General features: G+C 38.8%; 1 long non-coding RNA gene and 1 pseudogene across 1 annotated transcript in view; both read right to left on the bottom strand.

Moving 5' to 3' along the window:
- Positions 1-258, bottom strand: part of LOC116695329 (5-hydroxytryptamine receptor 3A-like) — a 176,825-nt pseudogene that overhangs the window by 31,230 nt on the left and 145,337 nt on the right.
- LOC116695338 (uncharacterized) overlaps positions 1-258 on the bottom strand; it is a 6,718-nt gene that overhangs the window by 4,684 nt on the left and 1,776 nt on the right. The window lies entirely within an intron of this gene.

Genomic DNA, 258 nt, shown 5'->3' with positions numbered 1-258 from the left:
GTAGAAGTAGCTACACTGATACCTGTGAGCTCCCACTCCCCATTGGTCTTCAACACCATTTGGGACTCCTTCAGGATCTCTTCAGGCGTAGGGCCTTGAATCATCCTTACGTCCGCGGCTTGAATAACATTTAATTGTATAGTTTATTTTGGAGTTATTAGATACCACAAATTAAGTTTTGTGTTAATATCCATACACACATAATGTCAACACTTCAAAGGGCTTTTAACAGTTGAATTTACAAAGCTACATTGTATC

This window comes from Etheostoma spectabile, chromosome 9, assembly GCF_008692095.1.
Source record: "Etheostoma spectabile isolate EspeVRDwgs_2016 chromosome 9, UIUC_Espe_1.0, whole genome shotgun sequence".
Lineage (NCBI taxonomy): Eukaryota > Metazoa > Chordata > Actinopteri > Perciformes > Percidae > Etheostoma > Etheostoma spectabile.
This window is presented reverse-complemented; position numbering and strand designations above follow the sequence as displayed.